We start from the raw sequence: 20876 nt of genomic DNA, 5'->3' as shown, positions 1-20876 counted from the left end.
AGGGCATTTGCACTGACAGGACCCTCCTTTTTTGCATGGCGTACTATTCCCACAAATGTCCACATGCTAATTCCAACTACCTTCAAGTTTTGCTCAAATGTTTCCTTGTTAAAAATCACACTGCCTTTGGAACTCCTGTTCCCATTTGCCCTGATCATTTTCTTCCATAAAATTTATCTCTTCTTATTATACTATGTAACATATTTATATTTACTTTTTCAAATATATATATTTTAAATTTTTTGTCTTCCCTCAGTAGATTATAAGAGCCATGAGCCATGGACTTTCTGTATTTTTGTATGTTTCACTGTTTTATGTAATCAAATGCCTTGTATTTTTGTATGTTTCAGTTTTTTGTAATCAAATGCCTATAACTGCGTGCCTGCATATAATAGAGCCTCAGAATGTATTGATTAAGTGAATAGATATAGTTTTCCTAGCCCAGACTTTTGTCTGGGTACATATCTCAGTTTAACACCATCCTTTAAATATGTAATAGGATCCTTAAAGTAATATGAGTAGAACAAAATGGTTAGTTCTTCTGACCTGATTTTCCTGCTTTTAAGGTAAATAACTGGTATCACCATATACGCAGTTGTTTAGGAAAACAAAACAAACAAAAAACCCCCAAAACAAATTATTACGTTTGATGCCACTTTGCTCCAATCATCATATCCAGTTCAGTAGTGAAGACTGGCTTCACCTTCAGCCATGTTTACCATCTTTACTTTTATAACCTTCGTCTCCATCACCATCATCTCTCATCTGAAGCTTAACAAATAGCTTCCTGTCATGTCTCCCTGTTTGTTCTCTTGCCTTCCACAGAGAAGCCAGAGTAATCTTTTAAAGCCTAAACTGTATCACATTACTACCCTCTTCAAAAAATTGCAATGGTTTCTCAATATATTAAGAAAATTTTTTTTTACCATGACCTATCAGGAGCTATACCACTCAGCCACTATGTCTATATTTGACCTCATGTCCCTCAAATTTTTTCTTCATTTTATAATCTCCAGGCACACCAGCCTTCTTTTTGTCCCTGAGCACTTCATTTCTTATTCGTGTAGTTGCTAATGCTTTTGCTTGTGATGCTTTTCTCCCAAATCTATGTTTACATAGTTCTCTCTCATCATTCATGTCCTGATTCAATATTACCTGCTCAGAGAAGGTATCCTGAATAAAAGTAGTATACATCTTCTTTTAGGTTACCCATTCCCATATAATTCCATTTTAATTTCTTTGTAGCAATTACTAGTACCTGATATTATATACTATTTATTTGCCTACATTGTGTCTTTCTCCTCCATTAGATTATTAGCTTCTTGGGGGCAGCAATTATGATTATCTTCTTTTATCTTCAGCATCTAGAACAGGGTATTCAAAAAGTAGGTGCTCACATTGCAACAAAAAGAATAAAATACCTAGGAATAAACCTACCTAAGAAGACAAAAGACCTGTATGCAGAAAACTATAAGACACTGATGAAAGAAATTAAAGATGATACAAACAGAAGAGATATACCATGTTCTTGGATTGGAAGAATCAACATTTTGAAAATGACTGTACTACCCAAAGCCATCTACAGATTCAATGCAATCCCTATCAAACTACCAATGGCAATTTTCACAGAACTAGAACAAAAAATTGCACAATTTGTATGGAAACACAAAAGACCCCAAATAGCCAAAGCAATCTTGAGAAAGAAAAACAGAGCTGGAGGAATCAGGCTCCTTGACTTCAGACTATACTACAAAGCTACAGTAATCAAGACAGTATGGTACTGGCACAAAAACAGAAATATAGATCAATGGAACAGGATAGGAAGGCCAGAGATAAACCCATGCACATATGGTCACTTATCTATGATAAAGAAGGCAAGAATATACAATAGAGAAAAGAGAAAAGATAGCATCTTCAATAAGTGGTGCTGGGAAAACTGGACAGCTACATGTAAAAGAATGAAATTAGAATACTCCATAACACCATATACAAAAATAAACTCAAAATGGATTAAACACCTAAATGTAAGGCCAGACACTAGAAAACTCTTAGAGGAAAACATAGGCAGAACACTCTATGACATAAATCACAGCAAGGTCCTTTTTGACCCACCTCCTAGAGAAATGGAAATAAAAACAAAAATAAACAAATGGGACCTAATGAAACTTAAAAGCTTTTGCACAGCAAAGGAAACCATAAACAAGAAGAAAAGACAACCCTCAGAACAGGAGAAAATATTTGCAAATGAAGCAACAGACAAAGGACTAATCTCCAGAATATACAAGCAGCTCATTCAGTTCAATATCAAAAAAACAAACAACTCACTCCAAAAATGGGTAGAAGACCTACATAGATTTCTCCAAAGAAGATATACAGATTGCCAACAAACACATGAAAGGATGCTCAACATCACTAATCATTAGAGAAATGCAAATCAAAACTACCATGAGGTATCACCTCACACCAGTCAGAATGGCCATCATCGGGCTTCCCTGGTGGCGCAGCGGTTGAGAGTACACATGCCAATGCAGGGGACACAGGTTCGTGCCCTGGTCCGGGAAGATCCCACATGCCGCAGAGCGGCTAGGCCCGTGAGCCATGGCCACTGAGCCTGCGCGTCCGGAGCCTGTGCTCCGCAATGCGAGAGGCCACAACAGTGAGAGGCCCGTCTACCTCAAAAAAAAAAAAAAAAAAAAAAAAGAATGGCCATCATCAAAAAATCTACTAACAATATATGCTGGAGAGGGTGTGGAGAAAAGGGAACCCACTTGCACTGTTGGTGGGGATGTAAATTGATACAGCCACTATGGAGAACAGTATGGAGCATTTCCTTAGAAAACTAAAAACAGAACTACCATATGACCCAGAAATCCCACTACGGGGCATACAACCTGAGAGAACCATAATTCAAAAAGAGTCATGTACCACAATGTTCATTGCAGCTGTATTTACAATAGCCAGGACATGGAAGCAACCTACGTGTCCATGGACAGATGAATGGATAAAGAAGATGTGGCACATATATACAATGGAATATTACTCAGCCATAAAAAGAAACGAAGCTTAGTTATTTGTAGTCAGATGGATGGACCTAGAGACTGTCATACAGAGTGAAGTAAGTCAGAAAGAGGAAAACTAATATCGTATGCTAACACATATATATGGAATCTAAAAAATACCCAAAAAACAGAAAATGGTTCTGAAGAAACTAGGGGCAGGCCAGGAATAAAGACGCAGACGTAGAGAGAATGGACTTGAGGATACGGGGATAGGGAAGAGTAAGCTGGGACAAAGTGAGAGAGTGGCATGGACATATAAACACTACCAAATGTAAAATAGATAGCTAGTGGGAAGCAGCCACATAGCACAGGGAGATCAGCTTGGTGCTTTGTGACCACCTAGAGGGTGGGAGGGAGACGCAAGAGGGAGGGGATATGGGGATATGTGTATACATATAAGCTGATTCACTTTATTATACAGCAGCAACTGACACAACATTGTAAAATAATTATACTCCAATAAAAATGTTAAAAAAAATGTAGGTACTCAGTAATTTTGGTTGACTGACTGAATGATTGACTAATCTTACGAGATCAGCACAAAGAGTGTATCAAATAGATTTACAGAGATAATAGTGGAAAATTAAGCTTTGGCCGATTTATGAAAACTAAAGTCCATGATGAGGAATTTGAATTTTATCTTGTAGATAGTTGGGATTTATTACTATGTTTTAAGAAAAAGGATTATATGGAGACTAGCAGGCATATAAAGTGTCTGTCTCCCTGGCAACCCTAACCCAGTCTTTGGGTGATAATCACCCCTTCCATTGGGTACTGTGAACTTCCCACTTTAGTTAGGTAGTTCTAGTGGAGGCTGCCAATAATAACACTGCAGTATCTAGGACATGGTTATTCGTCCATTGACAGGCATGGCACCCGAACCAGACATAAAAATACATCCTGAGTATTTTTCTAACTGGAAGTTGAATAGTTTTCTTTCTTTACAAGTAGAGGGCAGTTTTGACATTAGTTTGGACATGCCTTATGAGGTTCCAATCTTATGAAGACAGTTGGTCTAAACAAATGCCACCTACATTCTGGGAAAAAAGGAGACAAGGAAGATGGAACTGCTGACAGCATGAGTCCCTGATTCTACCCATCTCTAAGGCCACCTCTACTTCTGCACTTCTGGATTTTTATGAGCCAATAATTTTTTTGTTTTTTTGTTTAAACAAAGATTTTCTTGATCTTGCAACCAAAAACCCTCTCTAGTATAAAGCATCCACCAAACTCCTCATTGAAAACAAAAATTGAGTAGGTTTTCTTGTTCCTCGTATATATGTTCCTATAAAATCTCACACATCCTTGTACTACTATTTTCAGGCCTTCAGAAAGTGTGATAAAAGGACTTAATGATAAAGCCAGTGATCTCTGTTTAAATAGCATTAAAGAAATTCACAAGTTTTGAAGAATGGAAAGCAGAAAAGAAACTGAAAGTGCCCTTTATGGCTACTTTAAAGAACACCAAAGTGATGAAAGAAAGTTTATCTTATCTTTAAATATTCTTTAATATTTTTGAATATTGTTGTTCTGCTCCAAGCAAGACAAAATATGTTATTTATCTGATGGATCAGAACACTTTCCTCATAAGAGATGGGATTTTAGTAGAAATGCAGGTATATCTTCAGTCACTAGTGCCAACTTAATAACATCTCTATTGCTCCAAAACTTAGAAATGCATTGAGGGCTTGTGGTCTCAAGATATTCTAGGCAAGAATCTTGTCCTCTTCTCTCTTCTTATAAAGAAAGAATTAACAGGTCTGGGAAATATGCCATCCCTATTGAGTAGTCCTTTTATCCTCTTTTCCTCTAAAATCTCCAGATTATAAGGTTAATATTAAGATTATTTCAGTCACATTTATCCAGTGATAAGATTCGAGTGGCCATAAGTATTCTCCTAATTTTTCCTTCTCTGTTACTTTTTACCTAAATTCATATCTTCTCTTCTTGTCAACCAAGAGTCATTTGGTAATATCTAGAACAGGCTTATAGACTTATTCAATCACTTAACAGCTTATTGAGGCACAATCCTGTCATCCAAAAGGAAAAGTGAAGAACTCCAGGCTATTTTTCAAAATGCTGCTCCACGTTAATGGAAGGACTTTGAAATGCCACGAGGGAAATTGTTAGATAGAAAAAGAAGGCACCAAATTAAGCTACACTGGACATTTTTTCAAGAGAATGATTTTGAAGTCTTTTCAAATTCTTAGAAAACAAACATTATTTAACCTTTCATTAACTATAGCATATTAATTTTTTCATAGCTAAAGTAAAATACAACTGCAGAAATGTATACACATACACAAATTTTTATAGCTTTGGGAAATAACATCACAATCATAAATATTATGGAATTTGTGGTCATATGTTTTTTCCTGGATGACTTACTAGTTTATAAATCTGTGTCCTTGATAAAGAAAACACCACCCCACCAACCCATGATAAGGTTGTCCCTATGTGAAAATATTACCTGCTTTATATTAATTTATTCATTTAGGCATTGTTCTGGGACTAATTAGTGGTAATACAAGCTCAAAGTTTTTTGTCTGAACTACTTGTCAATATGACACTACACTCATTTTTAGATTTTAAGCTGTATGCATAAAGATTACATACCTATTCAAGCTTAGATGATTTCAATAGCTTTAAAATCATTTTTCTAACAGGTAACATTTCTAACTCTAAATTTAGTTGAAAATGATTTGTTTGACAGGTTCACTATATTAGGCGACAATTTTCCAGATATTGCAGGGCAGTAAGAATCTATCAAAGTAGACGATTTGGCATGGTAAATTTTACTTTGCCTTAACTTTAACAAGATTTTATGGCAATCTGGACCCAGTATGGGCGTGTCCAGCAATTGCTAATGAAGGCAAATATCGTGTAATTCAGTAAGACATTTCTCAAGATTCTTAAAGACTTCCTCCATTACCTCCTGATTAAGTTCATTTATTTGGCCAAAATCTTTGGGTTAATTTAAACTAGTTTCTGGTTAACAGCACCATATAAAAATAGGCAAGGACAGTCAACATCAAACCCTTAGCAAAGAGAAGAGCTCTCTCTTTGCCATTAAGATTCTTCTTTTTTTGTGATTCAATAATAAGGAACTACATGACAAAGCACTAAAACCCCTTGGCCTTTAGCATTCTGAGAGTAAAAACGTCAAAAGAATATTAAACCCCTTCTGTGGATGATACATAAGCATATTTTGAATAGAAGATGATGCAGACTAATGTCTCTGGTGATTGAATCTCAAGCTTTATTGATTCTTTCAGTAGAATGTAAGATTACTGTGTTTTAAATATCACTATAGATGTTATGCTTAGGCAGCTACTTGGCCTGGTTTGGTTTTAACTCTTTTGGATTGTCAAATAATGAACTGGAGACCAGAAGGGCTGGTTAGCCATTCGTTGGAAGAAAACAAATGAAACCTCCAAGTACTTCGCACTCTGAACATGATTAGAGACTGTGTTCTAGGACTTGCAGAATATATTTACTTAAGGAGATGGACAAAGCCAGGGAAGGAGACATGTAAGGCTGTATCAATTTTGGGCTTTCAGTTCATTTTACTGTATTTGCATGTTTTATAGATTACTGATACAATGACTCAAAATTATCTCAATGTTTATGGTGTCTTAAGCCCTGTGATAGATACTGGTGGGGGGAAAACACACTAGTTAGTTATGTCTTTGTTTTTAAGAATTTTATAGTCTCGTTGGGGAGGAAATACATGTTAATAGTGTAGGATTACCTGTGTTTGATTTCTTGCATAACCAATACTTTTAACACTTTAACACTAAAATTGCTTTCTATTCTTCTTTACAAGTTCCTTTGAAATGAAGGAATTTCAAGTGTGGGAAGTAAATTTACAAATCAGTCTATTTCTCTAGACAGCATACGTGTGTGTCCTAAGGTCCTCACGGCAACCGGGATTTACCAGCCACTGATCTAGAAAGAAGCAGGCTATATAAATTACCTAGTGAAAGAATTAGCCAGGAATCTAATTTCTTCTAGTTTTCCCCTATAAATCATGTTATGGTTCACTAGGACCTCCACCAGAGGGTGACTTGGAAGGGAGAATAAACAAAAACAAAAACGAAACCACTGTTATTTCACAGAACCTTTAGAAAAACCGTAAGTTAGAAAGATCGAAGTAGTTTAAACTAAAAGCCAAAATACAGATTGAGCTTTTAATTCTCCTGGCTATTTCTATCCCTTAATTATTCAGGCTTTACAAATAAGAACATTTTATCACTTTATGAGTATAACACATTTTATTATTCCATATGTGTGCTAGTTCCTGTGACTTTCAAACTAAAGAAACATTAAGTGCGTAGAAATTGATATTTTTGTGTTAGTCTGTGCTTATGCTAGCAATTATCGAACCAGATTGATAAAACTGTACTCTGTAAACTGAAATGTGACCTGGGCATTAGAAAAATAATTACAATGAGAGAAATGATTTGGTAACTAAGGTTCTTTGCTAAACAAGCCCTAGTGAACCTCTGGCCCATCTGAATCTCCTCCTTACATGTCACCCACATCTTGGGAGATATAATGGAATTTTCTTTCCTACTGCAGCAAAAGTCCCATCATCCTTAACACTAAAAGCAAAGGAAAGCAACCATCTTACACTTATTATGGATGCCATTAGTGTATGGGAAGTTGGGTGGTTGTTATAATATTTTTCAGCAGAGCTCATTTCTTTCTGTTCCCATTAAATACTTTATTAACCCCAGTATGGTATGATTCATAGAAAATGAAGACCATTAGGTATTTTTTACAGTATTTTCTGTAGGCTGTTTAAAAATGCACTGGATTATATGAAATGACTTCTCCAATGTCAAACAAAAATATAGAATAAAATCTACTAAGTGGTTTTATGTCAGTAGTTGTAAGGAAAAAATATGCATAGATTATACTCTTTCTTCTTCTTTGAACAGGAGCTGATGGATGAAATTCCTCATTTAAGATAGACATGGTACCTAATGCCTATATAAGATTTTAGATAAGATGGGGCAAAGAAATATTGGGTGGGGTGGGAGAGTGGGGGTTTTCCAAAATAACATGGCAACTTGATGCATTATTCTTACAAACATAACAAATGACCTGAATATTGGGAAATCTCAACTTACGTGTCACGACTCTGTGATACTTTTGCCTATGACATCCTGTGCTTACACATTAATAGAGCATTATTTTCGAAAGATAATCTTTATTTTCTAGGGAATGCGGCTTAAAAAAGGTTCATGTTTTTTATTTCCTTCTCATTCTGAGAGAACTCAGTATAAAGATATTTTCATGGAGACCAGTCCAATCTTTACTAACCAGGGCCATTGTTGGTACTAACAGAAATGCATTTGTTCACAAAAGGCTGCTCTCCATCAGCAGAGCTAGGAATTAGAGTGTAGCTTGATTAAATATCTTCTTACTCTGGCTGCAGATATTCTTTGTCTACAGTGGTGCATTTTTTTTTTTTTTTTTTTGGTGGTACGCGGGCCTCTCACTGTTGTGGCCTCTGCCGTTGCGGAACACAGGATCCGGACGCACAGGCTCCGCGGCCATGGCTCACGAGCCCAGCCGCTCCGCAGCATGTGGGATCTTCCCGGACCGGGGCACGAACCCGCGGCCCCTGCATCGGCAGGGGGACTCCCAACCACTGCGCCACCAGGGAAGCCCCAACAGTGGTGCATCTTTTAGTTGTCAGTTTCCTATATGACAACTTGTTTAAATTATATAATTTTCATAAATTTCCATATTTTATACCCTATGTTTTAAGTGTTTTGGGTTTAACTTATATAATAATGACATAAAGTAAGTAAACAGGTTTACTTACTATCTTCAGAGTGCAATGTGCAATTATTAACATGTTTTATAATGTCACAATTTTCCTAATTAAAATAATTTGTTTTAGTGAGTATCTACCATGTACATGGTACAGGTCTTCAATGTACAAAGGATCTCATCCTAACCAAATCCCTCTTTTCAAAAAGAATCAACTGGAAATCTTTTGTTTTATAAAATTCATCTTGAAGAAAGTTCTCTTACTTCCAAACTCCTATTGACAAATTTAGAATTTATAGGACAGGGAGGATGGAAGCTCATTTGCAGTGAGTCCATGCTTTATGGCACACACTGAGCTACGATATCTTCCTTCAAACACCATGCAAGCTGTGTGCAAATGTTCACAACACACAGAGAAAAAATCTGAGATGTGGAGTGGAATGACTTATCCAAAGTCATAGGAGTAAGGACTCAAACCCAGTCCTTTTCACAGTGTTGCATCATCATAATAATTACTGAAGATGCAAGTAATACTCATTATTGGAGTCTCAGTAGGCTATACATTTTTAATTGGAAAGTGATGTGATTGGATTTTTAAAACACATGCATATTGGATTCAAATAATCGAGTTTGAATTCAGTCCATTCACTTAGTAGACCTGTGACATTTGACAATTTACTTAATATTTATGAGTCTCAATTTCTCCCATTCAAAAAAAAGATTAATAAAACTCTATGTCTCAGAGTATTATGATGAGAAATAAGTTATATTAGGCATTAGAATTATTAATAATGCAATGAATACATGCTTATCTCTTTGTCCTCCTAACTGAAATATAAATATTTTAATGGCAGGAATGTGACAAGTAATTTTCCCCAGCACACTTTTTTCAATTGGCAAACTTTATATGTATATTACATGTGTTAATTATATGGTGTATATTAATTACTAATTAACATGCTATATAATATATTTAATGTATTTTATAATATATATATTTCTTATATATTTTCTAATATATTTTTAATATATTTTCTAAATTTCAAAGTCAAATAATTGGCAGTTATAAGTCACTTTTTCATTCTAACTAACTTCAGAATCCATGTTTTTATCTATAGAGAATCAGAGGAAATATTTTGAGCAGGTTATAAGGTTGGCTTTTGCAGGATAACATTTGAGAATTAACTACTACAGAATTTCTATACATTCAGGTCACAAGCATCACCCATAAATCATAAAAAAAGCACAAAAATTCCTTTCTAGATGGCATTACTAAATCTGGCATTTGCTTGAACATCCTGCCTTCCCCAACTACTTTGACAAATAATACGTTTAGTTTCTAAATCATAAGAAGCTCAATGTCTCCTAACTCGCCACTTGACAATTTGAAGACAGACTCTCAGTCTATGGTAAAATACATTATGTTGGAAGATAAAAAATATATATAAAATTAGTCATCTTTCCTTCCAACATTAATAGCTGTGAAGTGTATCACTATAGCTTGTCTTTAAATCTGAGCTTATTTCCTCATAAACTAGTATTTGCTCCTAGTTTTATCCTGCTGTGAATCATAATGCTGTACTTGCAAACTCCTTGGACTATTGTGAGCTCACTTCAGAATTTTACCTTAGAATATGATAGATAAGGGGGAGAGCAGTCTTTAACTGAGACAGTCCATATCTTCAGACAGTAAATCAACCAAGTCCTTTTGGCTCCATAATTTTGTATGGAACATGTATGTAATTTCTGAAATCAACACTTGCTCTAATTTGTGCCATTTTAAAAGAATATACTGGGCTAAGTGAGTGGCCTTTCATAAGTCACTTCTTAGTTCAGTTTACTTTTCTGTAAAATAGGTGTAAAATGGTTGATAGGACTGCTGTAACAAAGTACCGCAGACTGGGTGGCTTAAACAGAAATTTGTTGTCTCACAGTTCTGGAAGCTAGAACAAGAGCAGGGCATCAGCAGGGTTGGTTCTTTCTGAGGTCTTTCTCCTTGGCTTGTAGATGGCTGTCTTACCCTTATGTCTTCACAAGGTCTTCCTTTTGTACATGTCTGTGTCCAAATTTATTCATACAAGGACACCGGTCACCAGTCATACTGGATTAGGGCCCACCCTAATGATGTCATTTTAACTTAATTACTGTTGTAAAGATCTTATCTCCAAGTAGAGTCATGTTTGAGGTATTAGGTTTTAGGACTCCACTGTATGAATTTTGTGAGAGACACAATTCAGCCCATAACAATGTGTATGCCTCTTATTCCTGTGTCTATAAGATGTTGCAATGATTAAGTGAAATGCTATCTGGTAAAAAAAACAAAAACAACTTGCTATAAAACCACCAAATAAATACCAAAAATTATTAGCAATAATTGTATCTTCTGACATTTTCATTTCAGAAGTTAATTTCTCTTGATAATTTTTATAAGGCCTATATTGAGATATATTTTCATACCAGAAAATCTACCCTTTTAAACTGTACAACTCAGTATTGTTTGTGTACATTCAAAGAGTTGTTAAATCATCCCCACTACCTAATTTTAATATATTTTCATCACCCTATATAGAAACACTATGCCCATTAGCAGCTATTCTTCATTTATTCTATATTCTATTTTGAGTTAGATTTTTTGTATGGTATAACAGAGAGAGTTCATTTTCATTCTTTTATATATGATATCCAGTTATCACCACACCATTTGTTCAAAAGACCACTTTTTTCCTTTTGAATTGTCTTGACACCATATCAAAAACCAAATGACCATAAATTTAAAGTTAATTTCTTGATTCTCACTTCTATTCCATTGATCTGTATGTCTATTCTTATATTAGTACCAAAACTTCTCGATTACTATAAACTTGTGTTAAATTTTGAAATTGAAAAGTATGAGTTATCCAACTTTGCTCTTTTTCAAGATTATTTTGACTCTTCTGGATCACTTGCATTTTCATATAAATTTTAGAACTGTCAAATTATATTTTAAAAAGATGTCTGGGTGTACACCTGAAACTAATATAATATTGTAAGTCAACTATACTTCAATAAGAAAAAAGAGAATGATTGCACTGGAACTGGATATAAATTTGTAGGGTATTGCCTTCCTTAACAACAGATGAATGGATAAAAAAGATGTGGTACAAATACACAATGAAATATTATTCAGCCATGAGAAAGGAGGATATTTAGCCATTTGCAACAACACGATGGGCCTTGAGCACATTATGTTAAACAAGGTAAGTCAGACAGAGAAAGACAAATCTTGTGTGATATTACTTATATGTAGAATCTAAAAAAGTCAAACCTGTAAAAAACAGAAAAATGGCGGTTATTAGTGGATGGGTGGGAGGCCAGGGGTGGAGCATACTTATAACAAATATTGTAGTAAATAAGCCATAGAAATCTAAAGCATAGTATGATGAATATAAAAAATAATAATATACTTACTATGTAATGTGATAAATATCCCTACAGTGGCAATCATATTACAATATATGGAATAGGGTATATTAAAGTAACACCCTATATACACCTTAAACTTATACAATGATATATGTAAAATTTATTCAATAAAAAAGCTAAAAAAAATATTGTCTTTCAATCCATGAACATGTCTTTTCATTTATTTACGTCTTTAATTTCTTTCTACAGGGTTTTGTAATTATTGATAAGTCCTGTACTGTTTTCATTAATTTGTTTCTATATAGCCTATCATTTATGTTATTGTAAGTAGAATCATTGTCTTAAGTTCAATTGGGGGTTGTCTATTGCTAGTGTGTAGACACAAAAATACTTTTTTATATTGTACTTTACCCAGAAACTTGTTGCACTCATGTAATAGTTCTAATAGTTTGGCAGTGGGTTCCTTAGTATTTTATATATATAAGATCATGTCATCTATGAGTACAGATAGTTTTACTTATTTCTTTCCAGTCTGGGTATCTTTATATTATATTCTTATTTAATTTCCTTGACTAGAACTCTGGTAGAATGTTGAATAGAAGTGGAGAGAACAGACATCCTTGTCTTGTTCCTTATCTTAGAGGAAAAGCATTCACTTTCACCCTTGAGTATGACAGCTGTGGAATTTTCTTACATGCCATACATCAGGTTGAGGAAGTTTCCTTTTATTGCTAGTTTGCTTATGTGTTCATCATGAAAGGGCACTGATTTTGTCAAATGCTTTTTCTGTATACACTGAGATGATCAAGTGGTTTTTGTCCTTTTTTTACTAATATGGTGTATTATAATGCTTGATTTTTCAGATGTTAAACTCATATTTCTGAGACAAATCCTATTTGATCATGGTGTGTAATCCTTTTTATATGTTGCTGAGATTGTTTTGCTATTATGTTTTATTCTGTTTTTGAGGACTTTTGCATCTACATTCATAAAGTATTTATATTGCTCTGTAGTTTCTCTTGACAATTTATAGTTCCAATTTATACAGATCTGTTTTTTTCCTCTGATCACTGATAAATCAGAAAAGATTTTATTTATTTATTAGCATGGATTTTTTGATCTAACATTAATCTGCTTGATTTTAATGTTATACGTCTTTATTTCATATTTTTCTTCAATAAATTTTTAACAAATCAACAACACTTATCATTACTTCCTCTTTTCCCTCATTACCAATGGAGATAAAGTTTGCAAAGTTTGGAGAGCACAGAATACTCTTTTCCATGTATCAGAATTTCTGGATTTTTCCCCTACATCATGCTAATGTAGTATAAATTAGATGATATTGGGCATCTTGTTTTTCACTTCTTAATGAGTGGCTTTCTTTAAATAGTACAACAATCAAAGTAGTCTTTTTCATATCCATCTCTCTTGCCACCAGTACTGAAATGCTCTCCACTGCCACTGGAATGGTATGGGTTATGTCAAGCTATAGTATATATAAGAAAGGTACTGACGTTTCTTCTCCTTTGGAGAGTGAAATAACATGGGACAGATCAAATCCCTCTATTTCCTCACCCCTCTTGATCTATTAGTTTCAACTAGAGCTTTACTTAGGAATCATCATCTTTACTGTGATAGAAGGAATTATGAAATAAGAAGACTATAAACTTCCAGTCTACATGAACTTTCTTTTACACCACACAAGTGAAGGTGCTTCAAGAGCTGGGCCTTCAAAAGAAGGGTATCTCATTGAGCTGTCCAACTACTGAGCTGGCTCTCTTGTGCTCAAGTTGTATCATACATCCAAATAAACATCTCTCTTTAATTCTGTTATATGATACATCTTACCCTGCCCTCAGGAAATCTCCACCATTCCACGAGAAAAGGTCTCACTTCTTGGTACCTGTGCGATTGCCCAGTCTCAAATAATGCCAGGTGATTAAGCCAAATGAGAATTGATATTTCTAATCTCTTAGACTGTCAGTGGAATATAGATTCTGGTTGTGCTATTTATTCCAACTTTCACTAAAAAGTTATTATTTTTTTAAATTGAAGTATACTTGATTTACAATATTATATTAGTTTCAGGTGTACAGTATATTAATTCAATATTTTTTATAGATTACACATCATTTAAAGTTATTACAAAATAATAGCTATCTTTTCCTGTGCTGTACAATATATCCTTGTTGTTTATTTATTTTATACATAGTAGTTTGTGTCTCTTAATCCCATACTCCTATCTTGCCTCTCCCTCTGCACTATTAATTTTTTGCATCCTTTATTTGGTGATTTATGAAGTAAAAGCAATCCTTTAAAGAAAAGAAAACTACTTTTGGACAACATGCCATATTTAACTAAGTCTCCTTACTTTCGGACAACATGCCATATTTAACTAAGTCTCCTATAAATCTATCCCTTCAAGAATAATGAAACACCGTATTGTGATGAGGTGTACTGCCTGGGGTGACCAAGAAAGAACTTTTTTGTTACCTAGGTGTTGTGCTCACTTCAATTTATTTCTTTTGATTCAGGAGTTTGTTCTGGTAGAAACTATTTCATTTGTAATTTCAACCTCACTTGGGTCTTTTGGTCAGGCTCTATGGTGTTCTGATTGTCCTTGGAACTGGTGGTGCCCAGCGTGAATAAGTTAAGTCAGTGAGGTAATAACTTACACCTGTATATTTTCCAGTTTATTATGTGCTACCCTGAGCCCTCACAATAATCATGAGAGGGATGTCCAACGAAAAACTTATTTTCCCATTAATTGATGCAGAAACTAAAGCTTGGGAAGGTCATACATCTATGTAGTGGCAAAACCAGAACTTAAATCTAGTTTTTTTTATTCCAAAGCAAGGTTCTTTCCAGTATACTTCAGATGCTTAACATAATGATATTGGTATTTGTGTGGTGTTAATTTTCCAATGTGCATGTGTTAAAGAAAAAGTTTGTGGTACATAAATGTAAGAAAGCTAAGTTAAAACACAAACAGAGCTCCTAACATAATAATATCCATCATGAAGCTAAAGGAAGGAGATATAAGGTAAGGGTTTCTCCAATCACTTGTACAAGGTACCATTTTTTTTTTTTTTACTAGATGATCCCATGAATAAGTGTTTGAGTAATGCCTTTTTGCAGACATTGCCCAAGGATAGTTATTTGAAACTATTAATGGGTTTCTTCCTTTAGTTTCAATATTCTTTCCACTTCAGTATCTTGTGTTTTGAAGTAATTTAAGTCTGTATTTAGGGTTCTTCCATTTCTCTTTCCAGTGTCCCTCTCCATTCTCCTGTGTTTAGCACCCCATTTATTAGTTTAGGCCATATTCTTTATTTTATTCTTATCAGATCTTACTCTCCATCTCTCAAAATATTTGTTGATTTTCAGAAATTAACCTTAGGTGTTAAATCTCCTAGCTATATTTGCATTTTAATAGAGAATTATTTGGAAAGTGAAAATAATTCAGCCTACAAGGAATGAATTCTAATGTGGCATTTCAGGCACCAAATCAAATGGTGGAGAAAGTGCTTTTGAATAGGAAACTGTTTATGCCTATGAAACTACACTGTTTCGGGCAATTTTAAGGCTACCTGGTGATGAGGTTAAGTCTGTGATTCACTTTAATGCCCATCAGAGCTCAGGGATGTTGGAGACTCTGCACACACTCAGTAGAGAAAAATCAGATCAGGGGTATAATGAGTTAGGGATAAAATCTCAGAGGCCATAAACGACACACTTCTAGACTGGATGACTGAGTGATGGGGAAACTGTGACATCCTAGTATCTAGTCCCGTATGAAAATTATGTCGACTAACTCTCAATTTTATGATTCAATGGAATGAAGGCAGCAAGCTGTAGTTGTCTTTTTGTTTGTTTGTTTGCCTACTGCTTTATTTGTTTCTTGGTCATCAATTCTCTGTTCTGATGGATAAAATTAACAATAGCCTCCCCCCACAGTCTAAATTCAGTAAGTGTTGAAATTTTCTATAGCATATTTTTCTTCCTGAAAATTTTGTACTGTTGCAATGATTGTAATTTTATTCAAGGAGGCATTATGCAGAACTCACACTTTACAAATGCAGAAACAACCTTTATTTAGAAAAGGTTCTAAGCAGAGAGTTAAGAGTGCTTTACAGATACCTTTCACCCAAGAATTGCAAGAAGACTCCCCAATCACAACAATCAAAATAAACTTAAAGTATACCTGCCAGTAAGCAAAGTGTTAACTATCTCTTCAGAAAGATAAATCAGTGGTTCAGAAAGTTTGACTAACTTGTACAGGAAAAAGAAATCTCAGAACTTTTTTTCTGATGGGTTGGGAACTTGAATGATGAAACAGATCAGAAAAAAATTCAAATGTAGTCTATTGTTCTCTTGATCTAAGATATGACAGTGATGAGAGGTTTAAAAATATAATACCTGGCTATACCACAAGTCTGATGTTGAATTTACTCTAAATCATACCATCGTTCAAATGTTATGTCTTGAAGGACCTTCTGCTTTAGTCCATAACGGTGTTTGTGATTCTGTACCAGTCTTATTTAACATGTGACCACACTCATTTCCCTAGCTGTTTCTTCAAAAATAGAATCTGGTATCCCAGTAAGTCTCTATGTGGTATCCCTAATTCACTTCCAATTTTCAGCTGAAGTCATTTCTTCACATTTTCCCTCATTCCTCTTGTTTTTTTTTCAAAGAGTTTAAATTTATAGTAACCTCATGGGGCCATATATTCCACAAGAGGATTGAGGGCAATGTTAGCCCTAAGAAAAACTCCTAAGTGGACTAAGCACATCCATCTGGTTTATAGAGCATCATTAGAGACTGTGATGGAGACATTAGTAAAGATGGACAGGAGAGAGCATCGGAGGGATTTTCTTCCCTCGGATGTGTGACTAAAACAAGAACTGAACCAAACTGCCTATTTCTTGCTTAAGGAACTTTAGCAGCAGAATGGGTTTGAAAGAATTTCTCAGCTGCAAAATTTCTCTCTAGGGACTATGTCTTTGAGTAGGTTCTGGCTACTTAAATTGAAAATGAAATTAAGCATTTTCAGAGATTTTTCAATTCCTCCCCCGGCAGCATTTCCCAAATTCCCCACACTAGCAAATGAGGTTCTTGGTATAATATGGCTAGAAAAGGACCTGCCCGTCTACTCCCTCAAATAGTAGTGGGTGGCTGTTTATTACATTTCATTCAAGGCTGCCATATACACTTTCTCTACTGTGATATCATTTGGAGGGTTTTTTTAAAATATCTTAAAATTGGACTGATAGAACAATGACTCAGCAGAAATTTCTAACAATTTCAGATAGAGTACAAGTGATAACATGAATCAACAAGGGACTTCTGAGAAGTTTGGGATTGGTTACAAACAATATATTATTTTACAGTCACATATTAATGTGCCCTAGCTTCCCTCTAATTATGTCCCAAGACGAGGGTCTTATTTAAGAATTCTTCCAGATTCTTTCATCATTCTCTAATAATCTCCAATTGCTTAAGAGCTAAAGAGTTGACTCCTGAGGTATTTAGCATAAATCTATATAAAATAAATTTTTGAGATATGTAAATAGTTTCTTATTTTCTCTTCTCAGTAAGGAAGATAAAAATTAGCAAGCAAATAATTTTCATCTACAAGATATAAATTTCTTGTGGGCAAGCATGTTTTGCCCAATTGTTTTCCATTATACCTAGAATAAAACCCAAATTCCTTCCCATGTTGTAAAGGAATTGTCTTACATAAAATGGTTCCTGGCAACCTCATCGTCTACTTTTCTCTTTCCTCAGTCAGTGGCAGTTATGCTGACTTGCTTGCTGTTCCTCACATATGCCAAGCAAGCTCCTGACTTGGGTCATATGGCTCTATTCACTTTATTTTGGATTTTACTCAATCAAATATTATTTTACCAGAGGCGTCTTCTTTAACCATGTGATCTAAAAGTTATTCTTACCAACCTTTTACCCTGCCAGATATTTTAAAGTAAAGTGTTAAGCGCTGAGAAAATATATGTCATTCCCGTAGGCTCTCTGCCTAGACCATGACTGGCACGTACTAGGTGCTTAATAAATAACTGTAGAATGAATACACCAATGACTTGGCATAGTCATCATTCTACTATTTCACAATCCAGATTTGTTCATGGTTTTCTTATGATTGGACTTAGGTTAAACATTTTGGGGCAATTACTATATCAGTGACACTGTGTATATTTTCTGTTACTTCATACCAGAAGACATATTGTATCAGTTTTCCCAATAATTATCAAGATAAGGACTGCCAGAACTCTCACACGAAAAGTTCTTTTGTCTTTGTTAACAAGTACATAGTTAATGGAGTTATATAATTAGACTGTGAATATTCTGTCCCTCAGTAGTTCTTCACCCAAAGAGTTCAATATCCTTTGATGACCCTTGCCTTAATCGCTGATATTCATGATTGCAAAGGACTGTTTTATTTAATTCTACAAGTATTCCTTCTAGATGCATTAGCTAACATTTTTCTGTATAGAAGAGCTCCTTCTCTCCATGTTGCTTTCTTCTTTTTTCCTTTTTTATTTTTTTGAGTACTGCTGTGGACTTACAGATTCTTTTATATTCTGTGTATTGTAATCCATTATAAGAATTATTTTTGATGCTCTTTTTGTCTAAATTTGGCCAGTGAAAATTTCTCCTCTTGTCCAATCAACTTCTTTCCTTTTTATTTTTTTCCCCCACTTCCTTTCTAGCATTAAAGATGGTACAGGCTCAACTTGTGCTTTCTTTGGCTCTGTCCTAGACTCAGCCATTTGTCCATGGGGCACTGGTTTCTTTAAGTAGAGAATGGTATTTGGAAACCAAGATCTGAAAACTAATTGTGCTTATTTTACTGAAGTCTTATGCTTCTAGGCAATTTAACTGAATAGAACTAGGAATTATATAAAATTATAAGATTATATGGAAATCTCCCATTCAAAGCAGCACTACAGAGTTTTTCTCCTCCTCTTCCCCATTCCTTCCACACTCATATATATTCACAGTGAAAATCCTGGCTCTGAACAGTCAGTGTGTTTACTCATTTGCTCAATTCCAAAAAGTATGCAAGAATACAGAATTACTATTGACAACAAACCTACTAAGGGAAATTCAAATTTATTTATTTTTTTCCTTAGAATATGTCCAACCAAATTTGTGTAATTTGTGCACTGTGCTCAAAAGTTATATATATTTCCTGTGGGATTATATGTTATAATAAAGCGATGTTCCTTCTTTTTTTTTGTATTCATATCTAGGGTTTGCATTTTCATTTTTTAACTTAATTTTATTTTTTATATATAAACCCTGGTTTACAAGCCAACACTTTCTAATATGGACAGGTTTACTTGTTTACTCAGAGAAGTCTTACTCCCAATCCCCTCTCCCTCCACCATTATCAACTCCTCACACCCCAGTGTTAAAAATTATTAAAGAAGAAGACCGAGGTGCTACAAACTTAACACATCCTGAAACAGTCTCCACTTAGAGAACAAAATGGGCAGAAGGCAAGAAGCTTCTATAGGATAAAAAAAGAAGTACAAGGCAGAGAAAAATATGAAATAGCTGGTTGGCTGGGGCCGACTATTCAACCTGTCTGTGATGAAAAGACCCAGACTTCCCTTGGGTGGGGAACGGGCTGACTGAATATACTGTGTTTCTGGTCAAGTGGGGCATTTATTTGCATGGACATCAAAGTTATCTAAGTTTTGATTTACTGATGTGGCACGCTGGGGAAGGGTCGGCACAATCTTGGGCAGAAAGTTATTTTGGTAAACTAATACTAGAAAAATAAATATAATAAAATTTGAAATAGCTGTTAAACCAGTGTTCTAATAAAAGACCTATCCAGTGCAGGCAGATAAGTATTTATTCAGTGTGTGTCTATGACCACTGCCACAAGTTCATTGTTGTAAGCAGTGGTTAAATAATGGCAGGCTGTCAACAGCTAGGATTTCATTATTAATGATCTTGCCTTTTCTGTTATAATTCGATAGAACTAAGAAGTGTAGATGAAACTGTCCAAGGAGATGGATGTCAGAAATATGTTGAGCCCTAGTTTCTGAGACCCTTAGGAAGTGTGAAAGCACCACTGCTTAACAGGTTGTCTACCCTGGAATTCAGTGCTGCATCAAAACATACTCAGTTAGTGTCCCAGCATACAGGCTTCTTGATGTGGGCCTCACCTGTTTACTCTTTATCATTTAGATGCAATGGATAATGAATTTCTTTAGCAGTGTGTATTTTGGTACACGTGTCTGCTTGGTCATTTTCGACAAAGGCCTTAGGAAAGTTGTGTGCTTCTGGTGGATACTTTCTCATTTTCAAATTTATCTTCAAATCCTGATTCTACAAATAGCTCATGATTATTACCATCTATTTTTAAGTATGGCCAAAGATACAGGGATTTACATACTGTAATACCAAGGATGTGAATTCCTATGTAGTAGGAGAAAATACTCATTGGTAGATGATTTAAAAATTTTTGTCTGGTAAAGGAAAAAATTTTCTGAAATCTGCCTCTGAGTTCATTTATCCTCTTTCTAATATAGCTCTAAAAAACAAACTTTAAATAATACATGACATACAATTTGCTTCTCATGTTGTTTGAAAGGC

The sequence above is a fragment of the Kogia breviceps genome, chromosome 3 (genome assembly GCF_026419965.1).
Source record: "Kogia breviceps isolate mKogBre1 chromosome 3, mKogBre1 haplotype 1, whole genome shotgun sequence".
NCBI lineage: Eukaryota > Metazoa > Chordata > Mammalia > Artiodactyla > Physeteridae > Kogia > Kogia breviceps.
Note: the sequence above shows the minus strand (reverse complement) of the source record.